Source organism: Danio rerio, chromosome 19, assembly GCF_052040795.2.
Source record: "Danio rerio strain M-AB ecotype USA chromosome 19, GRCz13ab, whole genome shotgun sequence".
Taxonomy (NCBI): domain Eukaryota; kingdom Metazoa; phylum Chordata; class Actinopteri; order Cypriniformes; family Danionidae; genus Danio; species Danio rerio.
The window spans coordinates 2,555,922-2,570,000 of NC_141039.2; the positions used below are offsets into that span (position 1 = coordinate 2,555,922).

General features: G+C 31.8%; 1 long non-coding RNA gene across 1 annotated transcript in view; it reads right to left on the reverse strand.

Moving 5' to 3' along the window:
• The window catches only part of LOC141378963 (uncharacterized), a 102,011-nt gene that overhangs the window by 50,922 nt on the left and 37,010 nt on the right, over window positions 1-14,079 (reverse strand). The window lies entirely within an intron of this gene.

The window sequence follows — 14,079 nt, forward strand, 5'->3', positions numbered from 1 at the left end:
AAGAATTTACACCCTGCTGTCATCCAGAGACCAGATTCATGAAGAAATTTTTAAGAAAAAAAATAGATTTCTTAAGATACGTTCATGAGAATGCTCTTAAAGTACAATTCTTTCTATAATTAAGGTTACAAAAAAAAAAAGCAAAAAATCATTATAATAAATTATGTATGTATGTATGAATGTATGTGTATATATATATATATATATATATATATATATATATATATATATATATATATATATATATATATATATATAAATATATATATATATATATAAAATATATATATATATATATATATATATATATATATATATATATATATATATATATATATATATATATATATATATATATATATATATATATATATATATATATATATATATATATATACACACAAATATATATATACACAAATATATATATATATATATATATATATATATATATATATATATATATATATATATATATATAAATACACATGTATAAATATATATATAAAATTGACACGTTTTTATATAGCGCTCTTGTATTTGCTGAAAGTTTTGTATTTACAATGAGCAAGGTTTGTATTTTATTTCATTTCTTTCATTTTCAGCTTTTCGAATTTGCATTTATTTTTTTATTTTTATGTTTTTATTGTTTTTATTTTGGTTAATTTTAATAATTCTGACATTTTATGAACATTTATCAAAATGTCTTTGTACTTCTTTCAGTATTAAGTATTTTCGTGGAAGTTTCATTAAATGAAAGTCAGATATTTTGCGTTGCTAAACAGCTGAAATAAAATTAAATGCTTATATTATTTCAGTTAACGTTTATTTTATGATGTAACCAGTTTTTTTTCAGTTTGAGTTAACTATTTGTGTTGTTGCAATATATAATATTCAAAACTACCCAATAAATTGATTAAACGTCTTATTATTAGGACGTTTCCTAACTGTATTGTAAGTATTTTTTAGGAACGTCATTTTTAAGAACTCTAATTCTTCTGAAGTTGCATTTTTGCTAAATGAACATTCACAAAAATGAACATTCTTGTGAAAATTCTTAAGAAATTATTTTTAAATATTTAAAATAGCTGTAAATTTACCCCTTCACTTCAAAAAGTGAGTAAATTATATAATGCAGAAAAACAGTTTGCCTTAAAACTTAAAGGTGCAGTCTGTTGTCAGTAAGACTGTAAATTTACAAACACAAGGGAAATACAGAATTACAATTGTGCTGTATTTTTACATTACAGTTGTAATTATTGATGTACAGTGAGCTTGGAAATTTACAGTCTTACTGGCAACCAAATTATCAGTGAGTTACTGTAAATTTTACAGTAAATTGTTATTATAAATTTACTGTGCACTTGTAAATTTACAGTATTATCGGCAACCATATTTGCAGTAAGTAACTGTAGATTTTACAGTAAATTCTCATTACTAATTTTCAGTGCTTGTGAATTATGTCTTACTGGCAACTGAAATTTCTAGTAAGTTACTGTAAATTTTACAAATTGTAATTGTAATTTACTGTGTTTTTGTTAATTTACAATCTTACTGAGATCTAAAATTTCCAGTGAGTTACTGTAAATTTTACAGTAAATTGTGAATTTACAAGCGAACTGTGCATTAATAATTGCAATTTACTGTATAATTTACAGTAACTTACTGGATATATATTGGTTGCCAGTAAGACTGTAAATTTACAAGCCTATTGTACATTAATAATTGCAATTTACTGAAAAATTTACAGTAAGTTATTGTAAATTTCAGTTGCCAGTAAGACTGTAAATTTACAAGCACATTGTACAATAATAATTGCAATTTACTGTAAAATTTACAGTAACTTACTGAATATATATTGGTTGCCAGTAAGACTGTAAATTTACAAGCGCACTTTGCATTAATAATTGCAATTTACTGTAAAATTTACAGTAACACTAGAAATTCAGTTGCCAGTAAGACTGTAAATTTACAAGCCAGCTGTACATTAATAATAGCAATTTACTGTAAAATTTACTGTAAGTTACTGGATATATATTGGTTGTCAGTAAGACTGTAAATTTACAAGTGCACTGTGCATTTATAATTGGAATTTACTGTAAAATTTACTGTAACTTACTGGATATATATTGGTTGCCATTAAGACTAAATTTACGAGACCATTATACATTAATACTTGAAATTTACTGTAAAATTTACAGTAAGTTACTGGAAATATATTGGTTGTCAGTAAGACTGTAAATTTACAAGAGCACTGTACATTAATAATTGCAATTTACTGTAAAATTCACAGTAACATTACTGGATATATATTGGTTGCCAGTAAGACTGTAAATTTACAAGCGCACTATACATTAATAATTAGTCTTACTGGCAATCAAAATTAACAGTACATCACTGTAGATTTTACAGTAAATTATTAACAGTCCGGTGTTCAAATTCAGTTGACTGGAAATCAGTTAAGAACAAACATATTATTAATTTCACTTGAGTCTAAAAAACAAACAAACTATTTTTTAATTTCTTCATGAATCCGGCCCCAGTTTTTCTGTTTGTTTACATGAATTGATGTGTTTGTGACGTCTTCTGTGATACGATTCACACGATTCAGTGCGTCTTTCAGTGTGTCCTGTCTTGCCAGGTGTTTGACTCTTGTTTGTCACAATGAACACAATGAAATATAATCAATGTGAAGAACCAACTAAAACCTTGGTGTTAATGATGATACGTGATGTCTGTAGTAAAATCACTGACGTTTCATGTTTGAAGACTTCACCGATCCTCTGAGATGTACAAAGTTCAATATGTTTTGGTGATCATGCACTGTGTCAGATGTACAATACAGCACAGACCAATCAATCAGTCATGGATCTTCGGCGTGTGAACGTGAGATACAACAAAAGCCCTGTTTTTACTTCACTGCTCTGTAAATAAAGTTTATTATCCACCGTTACGCTAGATTGAAACAATAACTGCATGGAAAACCTCAGGTCGGAGGGTCATGTTTACGTTGACATTAGAGTTTTCGAATAAAAGTTGTTTCTCAAACTTGCCGATGGTGTTTGTGTTATTGGAGGCTGGATTATGGCAAGCCGTTTGGACTTTTATGCATTCTTGGGATATGAACTCTTTATATTGATAATTAAATTCTTTATATAAATTCTTCACTACTTTGATATCAAAACCATGGCAAAAACACATAAAAAATGCATTGATTTAATGTCAAAATGAATTCAAATTGGCATTTAACATTAACATCAGAAATCCATTACTGGACTACTGTTAATCATTTTTGATGCATTTTTTGACACCAATGTCAAAAAACACCAATGAAAAAAAACACACCAATGTTTAGACGTCAATCTGATGATGCTGTGATGTCAGGTAGTTTGCATACATTGCAGGGATACAAAATCCATGATGTTGTGACATCAAAGTTACATGCATTGGGATACAAAATCCATCATAGTTTTGGTATTTTTTAATGTAAGCTTTCAGATGAATACATTAATTTAAATACTTTTTGCATTGTTTATTTTGGTGGTCAAAAGAGCATCAATGTGTGGATGTCAAGCAGACGTCAAGGTTTTGACATCAAATCGATTAGCATTTTTGACAAGTTTTTTTTATGTTTTTTTGACAAGTTTTGATGTATTTTGACGTCTTTTTGATGTATTTTTGACGTATTTTATATTTGATGACATCAAATTGACATCTAACACTGACATCAAAATCGATGACAGGACTGTGGTTTGTGGTTATTTTAGTGGCCAGAAGAGCATCAAGGAGTGGATGTCAAGTAGACGTCAAGGTTTTGATATCAAATCAATTAGCATTAGCATTTTTGACGTGTTATAACATCAAACTGACAAAATTTATTTTTTTTAATTGATGACAGGACTGTCTTGCAATAATTTCTGATGTGTTTTTGACACCATTTTTAGACGTCAATCTGATGATGCTTTGATGTCAGGTAGTTTTCATACATTGCAGGGATACAAAATCCAGTCTAAATGTAAAATTTGAGCTTTCAGATGAATAAAACATTTATTTTATAGTAATTTGTATCGTTATTTTGGTGGTCAGAAGGGCATCAATGTGTGGATGTCAAATAGACGTCAAGTTTATGACATCAAATCGATTTGCATTTTTTATGTCGTTTTAACATCAGGGTAGTCAATTGACATCAAATCGATTGAGATGTCTTGACATCAAGGTTACATGCATTAAAGAGATACAAAATCCATCATAGTTTTGGTATTTTTTAATGTAAGCTTTCAGATGAATACATTTATTTAAATACTTTTTGCATTGTTTATTTTGGTGGTCAAAAGAGCATCAATTTGTGGATGTCTAGCAGACGTCAAGGTTTTGACATATAATCGATTAGCATTTTTGACAAGTTTTTGATGTATTTTTGATGCGTTTTTAATTACATCAAATTGACATCTAACACTGACATCAAAATCAATGATAAAACAGTCTTGCAATCATTTGTGGTTATTTTGGTGGTCAGAAGAGCATCAATGTGTGGATGTCAAATAGACGTCAAAGTTTTAATATCAAATCAATTAGCATTAGCATTTTTGACATGTTTTTTATGACATCAAACTGACATAAAAAAAAAAATAATCGATGACAGGGCTGTCTTGCAATAATTTATTATGTGTTTTGACACCATTTTTAGACGTCAATTTGATGATGCTTTGATGTCAGGTAGTTTGCATACATTGCAGGGATACAAAATCCAGTCTAAATTTGGAATTTGAGCTTTCAGATGAATAAAACATTTATGATTATGGTTTTGATATCAAATCGATTAGCATTTTTGGCGTGTTTTAGATGACATCAAATTGACATCTAACATTGACATCAAAAATCGATGACAGGACTGTCTTGCAATTCTTTTTGGTGCATTTTCTGATGCCCGTTTTACATGTTTTGACATCAAGGCAGTTGACATACATTGCAAGGATACAAAATCCAGTGTAAATTTAAAATATGAATAAAACTTTTCTTATTTTATAATACTTTTTGTGTGGTTATTTTATTGGTCAGAAGAGCATCAATGTGTGGATGTCAAATAGACGTCAAGTTGATGACAACAAATCGATTCGCATTTTTGACAAGTTTTTGATGTATTTTTGACAATTTTTTATGACATCAAACTGACATCAGAAATCGATGACAATCGATGATCTTGCAATCAGTTTTAGATGTTTTGACATCAAGAAGGTAGCTGACACATAAGATGTATACAAAATGTGAAATTTGAGCTTTCAGATGAATAAAACATTTCTTATTTTATAATACTTATTTTGTCATTTATTTTGGTGGTCAAAAAGGGCATCAATGTGTGGATGTCAAATAGACGTCAAGATTTTGACATCAAATCTGTTAGCATTTTTAACCTGTTTTTTAAATTACATTAAACTGACATAAAACATTGACTTCAAAATTGAGTGTTTATGATGTTATTTTGAAATAACAAATGTCAACAATTAAATTGCTACTAGTGAAAACTTTAATTTTTGATAATAATAATCCAAATGTCATTAGTGACAATGTTAATGTCTGATATCATAAATGTAATTGTTAGTAATGTGTAATTTTAGATATCAGCAATTGGGAGAGTAATTTCTGATATCAGAAATCTATCTTCAGATATCAGATATAACAACTGTCACATGTTGAAATACACATGCAGATTTCAAGAATAACATTAACTAATGATATAAATTTCCATTAGATATTGACATTACTAACTAATTATTGATAGTTAATAAAAAACATTTCGTGTACTATCTGAACTAATTTTGTTGTCCTTCTAGCATGTAAACACATATGAATTGTTGCTATCCACAATTCATATCGTGAGAATGAACAAAACTTTAAACGGCTTGCCATGGGCGAGAAGCTTACTGCGTTTTCTCTGGCTTGACCTGCTGTCTTTAGCTGCGCAACCCTGCGTGTTTTTCTCACGTTTCTGGCTGATGTTAAGGGAACGTAACTTTAACCTCCTGTGCTGGCAGATCAGGTTAACCCTTTGAAGTGTGCTTGATCTGCTGGCTACTATCAAGGGAATGTGTCAGACTCAGATATACGAGCATCACAGCAGAGACCTTTGCATTTCTGAAGGTTCAATACACGTTAAGATCTGTTGACGGCAATCGGGGCGGTTTTAAAAAAGAAATTCAGAGTTTTATTCCACAAGGAGGCATTAAACAGTTATTGAAAGTGACAGTAAAGATATTTTACATCATCATAGAATAAAAAAAAAAAATCACAGTTTATACAAAATTAATTTATTCATTGTTTTTTTTGTATCAAATTTTATGTAATTTTAATTATTGATATAGATTGAAAGTGTTTATTTTTAAGTGACAGTAAATACTTTAATAGAATCATAAAAAATTTGTTTATACAAAGTTTTATATTTATTTATTTATTTATTTATTTATTTATTTATAGTTGTTTTTTGTAATTTTATGTAATTTTATTTATTTAATCTGATCAATTAATAAAGACAAAGTCAACTATAAATAAGTATTTTTATTATTCAATTCATTTATTTATTTATTTTTAATTAATTAATTTTATTCTTTTTTATTTCAAGATTGAAAGTTTATAGTCAAAGAAATTGATTTTTTTAATTTATTTTGTTATATTTATTTTTATTATTTAACTTTATTTATTTCAAGATTTAAAGCATTGATAGTCAAAAAAAGTACAATGAGATCAGACTTAAGAACCAGTGAATGGTGAACTGAACACAAACAGTACAGACAGCCTGCGGAGACTAAACCAAACTTGGACAACTGATTAACCTGCAGCACGGATAAAGCGAGGGCTTAAATGAGACGATCTGGCGAAATGGAAGTTTATGTCGCAACAGAAAATATTAATGAAATTTAAATAGTAAGTGAATCATCATTTGGATTGTGAAACTTAATTGAAAGAAACTTTTCAGATGACGGTAATGTTTTAACTGACTGAAATCATGATTGCTGACTACATATTTTTGATAGGTTGAGTCGTAATATGAGAGTATTGTCATTACGTCATTGCCAATTGTGTCATTACATTATAGTGTAAAAGAACCGATGATCTGGTTTTTAAAACAGTTTCATTGAAACAAACTCTCCTAAAGATCTAGTTTGTGGAAAAGATCCGATCTTCCCATCACCAGTAGACAGTTTGTCGTCATAAAGTGCAATTGCACTGCAGGCAGTTCGAATATCATCTTGTACAAAAACTCTAAACATAGAAATAAGGAGCGATCAGAAATGCACATAAGAATATAACAAGACGTCACAAGGACTGAATATGACTGCTTTTATGCATGTGGGGATTGGCTGCATGTGCAGAGTAGTTACAGTTCAGTTCATGTGAATCAGGTGTGGTGCGCAAGGCATTGTGGTACATGTAGTCCTTGTTAGTGGCTGATATGAGGTGTTCTCTAGTGTGTCTGGTGAACCTGACCATTTTCTACACCACAGAAACTACTGACACACTCAAATACAATGAAGTTTGATGACGTTTAATGAAGGCGGCTCATTTATAACCTGAATGCCTAAAGGTGTAGACAGAATTCTGGGACAACACGAGAAATTAAACTCTGTGAAACCTCCATATGAATGTCAAACCTCTTCTGAAGGTGGAGAACTGCGTAATAATTGCGTTTTCAGCCATTTCCTAATCTATATATGACTGATGTTTGCCTTTATTTGAAGAAAACTAAACGTCCCCAGGCTAAAAATACAGCACTGATGTCAAATTGAGGTCTGACCACATGCATTTTCCAGAAAATAAGTGTAGAAGAGCAAACAGGAGGAAACCAGAGGAAAGAGTGGGTTTACAGAGCTGATTGCGTAACTGTGCCTGGGAAATAAATATTAATGTGATGAAAGATGTATGGCGCGCTTAAATCTGTCTTTTTCTGGATGTTAGACAGTCCGCACAGGTTGTAGATTAAATGATCTATGTGCATGTACTGAATTAAATTGAAGCTAATGATTAAAGGGATAGTTCACCACTAAACAAATCTCATTATTTGCAGTGAGTAAATAAACTGGATGTATTTAGAAATACTTTACATTTATATTCATGTATACTTTTTACATGCTCTTCCAATTGCTAATTATGTTAAATTATAATTTTTTTTTTATATTTTCCATCTCATTGACAATACTGTAAACAATTTTAGTCTTGAAATAGTTAAATTAAAAAAATTAAATAAATACAATTTATTTATTTTATAAAACATTTATTTAATTTTATGTATAAAGAAAATGCATGCATGTATAAAGAAAAACTTTACATCATTTATATTTATGTGTATTTGCATGCTCTTCCAATTGCTGTTTTTGTTAAATTATTACATTTTTATAATGTAAAAGAATTTCCTTTTAAGATTTTGTTGACAACAATTTTAGTCTTGAAATAAATAAATAAATACAATTAATTTAAAATAAATGTATTAAAATTAAAAAGATAAATAAATAAACTTTTATAATTAATAAATAAATAAATAAATAAATAAACAATTAGTTTACAAAATAGTATGTGTATATAGAAAACACATTTATGTATTAAGAAACGCTTTCACATAATTTAAAGTTTATATTTGTGTTTACTTCTTTGCATGCTCTTCCAATTGGTATTTTGTCAAATTAGAATTTTGTATTTATTATAAAAATATAGTTTTTCAATTTTCTTGACAATAAACAATTTCAACCTTAAAATAAATAATACAATAATAAAATAAATCAATTAAAAATAAATCATTCAATTAATTAAATAGTAATAAATAAATTGCATGTATATAGAAAACACATTTATGTATTTAGAGACACTTTTTAAATAAAGTATATAGAAACACTGATTTAACACATGATTTAAAGTTTATAATTGTGTTTACTTATTTGCATGCTCTTCCAATTGCTCTAAATTATTATATTATTATAATAAATAAAAATTCTCTTTTTCCATTTCATTGACAGAAAACAAGTTCAGTCTTGAAATCAATACTATTAATTTCAAATTAATTAATTAATTAAATAAATATAAAAATAAACACAATTTTATAATATTAAATAAATAAATTGCAGGTATTTACACATAAAACACATTTACATTTATAAAACACATTTATGTATTTAGAGACACCTTTTACATAGTTTAAAGTTTATAGTTGTTTTTACTTATTTGCATGCTCTTCCAAATGTTATTTTTTCAAATGACTCTAGAAACTGAATAACTCTGGAAATTGGTTAATTTTAAGTGAGAGGGGGCATCAGGGATGTTAAAAACCCAATTAATTTGTTGATAAGTGCTTACTAGAGAAGGAAATCCCTTTAAACGATTCAGTTCGATATGATGAACTGGTTTGACCGGTTAAAAAGAACGATCCATTTACGATCAGTTTTTGCTTCGGACCTAGATTCTTTTTGCTAGATTCGCCAGGTCAAAACCCCTGTGAAATGCCCCTATCCTTTGAAATAGATTAGTCACGTGACCCTACATGTCTACCATGTCATGAAAATTTGAATAGAGAATGACTAAATTTTTCTAATTTTAGGGTCATTCATTAATTTTCCTTCGGCTTAGTCTCTATTGTATCAGGGGTCACCACAGTGGAATGAACCGCCAACTATTCCAGCATGTTTTGCGCAGTGGATGCCCTTCCAGCTGCAGATGCCCTTCCATTCACACACACACACACACACACACACACACACACACACATACATATATATATATATATATATATATATATATATATATATATATATATATATATATATATATATACATACATATACATATATATATATATGGCCAATTCAATATATACGGCACCCGGAGGAAACCCACGCCAACACAGGGAAAACATGCAAACTCCACGCAGAAATGCCAACAGGCCCAGCAGAGGCTTGAACCAGTGACTTTATTGCTGTGAGGCGACAGTGTTAACCACTGAGCCACCGTGCCACCCCAATATTGGGTCAAAGACACACACAAAAAACATTGGTTATGTTTTTTTCCTGCTGTTAATACGGTGCTGCAAATATCAGGTAAAATCTGTATCATGTAAAATCATTTGACAGCACTAGATTCAACTATATTACGTCACCATAGGATTGATTATTACGCAAAGGGAGTCTTAAAAGCAAAGAATCTGATCGTAAAGCAACTGATAAAGCGGAAAATATCTGTGTTGTCTGGAGCTACGATAAACACACAGGTTTATGGAGAGCCCGTACCCTCCTCCACCGGGCAAATAATCAAGACGAACTGCCCGTGTTCGCTTTACGAGCAGCACACCATTACCCTGCTTAATCTCCAAATGCCGTCAAGCTGATCATTAAACAAACAAAACATTTATCCCTGTTATTGCATCGACACCGAGGTCCCACGAGAAGTTTATTATTCCCTTCTTTCACTCAAGATGGCAGCGAGAGAGGGAAGAAAAACACCAAAGGAACGCGCATTCCTGCAGCATGACCTATGCTACACACAAACCCTGGTGTGAAAGATAATAAATTTGCGTTGCGCATAAAATATGTGACGCATTCGGAGAGCTCAAAAATTCACCTTGCACAGCGGCGAGATGCCGTACGAGTTATAATGCCATAAAACAAGGTAAAATGCATGGAAAGGTTTGTTTTGGGGTTTTGAAATGCGGCTGCACTGCTCTGATGACGCCACTCAAGAGTAGTGAAGAGAATTATGTGACCCTGAAGATTCAACAAATCCTGCATCACAGGTCACGGAGAAATATATGGTTTACATACCATGGTTGACAAAAAAATGCACATAACCGTTTTTAAAAAAAGTCAGATGTTAATGTGACTAAACTTTTTCTCTTTTAGATAAGTTAGGATCATCATGTGTTTCTGTTCTGCTTAATAGCAGAATAATGAGAGAGATATTTTTGGAGAAATTGTTATAATTTTTCTTGAAAGTCAAGTTTACATACAATAAGATTATTCTGCCTCTGAAAAAGCTCAGGGGCCTTATGTACGAAGACTTGCGTGGAAATCATACTAAAACATTGCGTACGCACAAAGCTGTAAATGTGCGTGCGCAGAAAAAATTCAGATGTATGAAACACTGGGCCCTATCATACACCCGGCGCAGTGTGGCGCAAGGCGTGACACAGTAGTCTTTTGGTAATTTAAGTTTGGTGCAAGAGTGGTTTTGAGGCGTTGCGCTACGCTGTTTAAATAGCAAATGCATTAGCGCTCATATGTGCACCCATAGGCGTTCTGGTCTAAAAAGGAAGGTGTTCTGAGGCGGACCGCTGGCGCGTTGCTATTTTGAGAAACTATAATAGATTTTTCATTAGACCAAAACTAACCCGGTCTAAACTCCAGCGCAGAGTTGCACCTCGCTTACACACTGCTTAATACGCACAAGAGAGCAATAGGGAAATATCTTTACATGAAAAATGTAAATATTAAGGATATATATATAGGATATAATAAGAATAGATAAAGGATATAAATATAAAGGATTAAAATATTACAAAACATATTCTTTTCTAGCCTACATAAATATGAAAAATCACTGCTTTTATGTCTTCTTCATCTCGGGAGGCTTTTTCAGTTCATTCATAACAATTTGCTTTTGTATAATGTTATTGTAATTAGCAGTATTATTTATTATATCCATATTTATATTTGTTTTATTAAAAACAAGCTTAGATTTGTCCACCTGTCTGGTTTAAGACCATATGGGGCACAGCATGTGTTTTAGGATATAACTCAGGTTTTTGAGCACATTTTGCTATTATTGTTCATTTATTCGTTTGCTGGAAATTAGAACTGAATTTAGAAATAGTTTTGAAACGAATATTTGCGCTTAAACAAAAGTATTTATTTATAGACTAATTGATGTCTGTGCGTAAAGATTTTCCTATCCAAGAGCGAAAGTGAAAGTAGATCCATTATCTCTCATTCTCACGCAGTAGATGCTCTGTTTAACTGTTTTCTGTTAACTGTTTGCTTGTGAAATGCTCAGTTTTTCCACTTAGACTTACTTTGCGTCCTGTAAATAGTGAATGCGCTCTTGGCGCGACGCAGCTGACTCTTATAGGGAATGGGAGATGAGACTCTGATTGGTTTATTCTCAAAACACAACTATAACTCATTAAGAAAATAAACTCAACCCTTTTGGACCATGCGCCGAAGCGCAAGGCACATTTCCCGTCCTTAAATTAGCAAAAACGCGTCCTGACACGCCCTGAAAGCATTTGCGCCCTGCGTTTTGCGCTTTGCGCATGGACCGTCAAAATAGAGCCCACTGCGTACGCCGAGTCTCACGCATATTCTTTTGTACATCTGAATGAACGTGAAACTGAGCGCAACATGCACGAGCACAAAACCCCTCCCTGCCTCCTCCCCCGTTTGAATATGCAAATGACTCTACTTTGGCAAAACCCAACGAAAAAGCAAAGGCAAAAGCAAGCAAGAAGAGAAACTTTGACCAGAATGTGAATTAAAGGTGCTCCTTTCGGAGGTAGACCGGAGAAAAGCGGTGTTATTTGCAAGTTTGTTCTCCGGAATTAACAACAAAAGAAAAAAATTGAGTGGGAGAGTTTAGCTGATGCGGTTAACACAGTTGGGTCTGAACATCGCACTGAGTGAATTAGAAAAGAAATAGTGTGATTTATAGGTGTAAAATGTTGCAGCATCCATAACAGTCTCAGTGGTGCAGCTCGTAAGACGCAGGTCAACATGTTTTGACACGTTCAAGCATGAACTCGGTTTGAATCCAACGTCAGATGAACTCTTTCTTCTTTTTTCCCCGCTACATTTCAGATTTTGCCTACTATTTATCACGAGAAAGACAAGTAGGAATCATTAATAAGTCTGTGCATCATATTTTATTTGCACATTTATTGAATGGAAATGTTTCTGATTCACGTATGCAAATTCATCTTCAGATAGTGTCTTTATAGCAATGTGCGTGCAGTAGATCGCTCAGATTACATTGGGAAAACAGGCGACCGCTTCAAATTGCGCTTTAGTGTTTAACTGGTCAACTGTATGGTATGGAAACCTTATATACCTGCTAGATGAACCCGTCTCATACAGCTGCCATTGCACGGCTCAGACACTTTGTAGAGAGGAATTTAACACAACTGCCTCTAGGAGTCGCCAATGGAAATAAAACAGACACGCACAAAAAATGTGCGTACGCCAGCCATGAAGCTGCCGTGGAGCTGCGCACATTCCCACGTTCAGTTCATCGTTAGTAAATCCAAACGTGAGCGATTCTGCGTGAAACCTGGCGTACGCAAAGTTTTTGTGCGTACGCAGCGTTGATACATGAGGCCTCAGATGATGATGTCAAGGTTTTGGAAGTTTCTGATTGGCTTATTGACAACGTTTGAGTTCATTTTTGCATAATAGCTCCCCTTTAAATGTCAGTTTTCTTGCCCACACATCCAACGTTAACTAAACCAGCCGCATGGAGAAAAATGAAGCGGTGCGAATTTGACATCGTCCACCTGTCGGCAGGAATATTGCACAAATGTGAATGAAAAGAATGTAAATGAAAGCCTTTCTGAGCTTTGCACAGATGACGGAGCCGTGTGCTGTTGGGACTGCGTGTGGAATCTGGTTTATTATTCTTCTTCGGCGTTCTTGTGTGCGCAGGCGTCAGGCTATGAAGCGGTAATGTATCGTAGCTGTTATTCTTTCCGTACATTATTACCGCACGGGTGGTGTGGGACAGCGCTGGCAGAGGGCTAAAGTGAAGGAACCAATGCGTGAGAGAATAAAACAGACCACCCTGCACAGAAACACAGGTTTTTCATGGAGCTACATACAGTTGAAGTCAGAATTATTGGCACTCCTGTTAAATTTGAAATTTGAATTCAAATGAGTTACCACCCTCTTGTGAAAGGGGTCTATTGTGCACGCTATATATATATATATATATATATATATATATATATATATATATATATATATATATATATATATATATATATATATATATATATATATATATATATATAAATAATCAATATTAATCAATATTATATATATAATCAATATTAAAAGAAAT